Source organism: Anopheles stephensi, unplaced genomic scaffold (genome assembly GCF_013141755.1).
Source record: "Anopheles stephensi strain Indian unplaced genomic scaffold, UCI_ANSTEP_V1.0 ucontig182, whole genome shotgun sequence".
NCBI classification, from domain to species: Eukaryota; Metazoa; Arthropoda; class Insecta; order Diptera; family Culicidae; genus Anopheles; species Anopheles stephensi.
In genome coordinates this window covers 37,501-38,024 of record NW_023405105.1, presented here as the reverse complement: position 1 = coordinate 38,024, position 524 = coordinate 37,501, and positions in this window count along the sequence as shown.

Sequence of the window (524 nt, the reverse complement as noted above, 5' to 3'; positions counted from 1 at the left end):
TGACTCCACTTAACCATCTTTCGATAATGCCCGTGTTGCAGACATAATCCCAACACCTACCAGGCTTTATATGTACATCGAACGTTACATACGATGCACCCCGTATTCCCGGACTTGTACATTTTTCGGGTTCCACCTCCCGACAATGTATCTGTACTGTGCATTACGTACCTTATAACGCACGGCACCCATTGGGTGACTCCACTTAACCATCTTTCGATAATGCCCGTGTTGCAGACATAATCCCAACACCTACCAGGCTTTATATGTACATCGAACGTTACATACGATGCACCCCGTATTCCCGGACTTGTACATTTTTCGGGTTCCACCTCCCGACAATGTATCTGTACTGTGCATTACGTACCTTATAACGCACGGCACCCATTGGGTGACTCCACTTAACCATCTTTCGATAATGCCCGTGTTGCAGACATAATCCCAACACCTACCAGGCTTTATATGTACATCGAACGTTACATACGATGCACCCCGTATTCCCGGACTTGTACATTTTCGGGTTC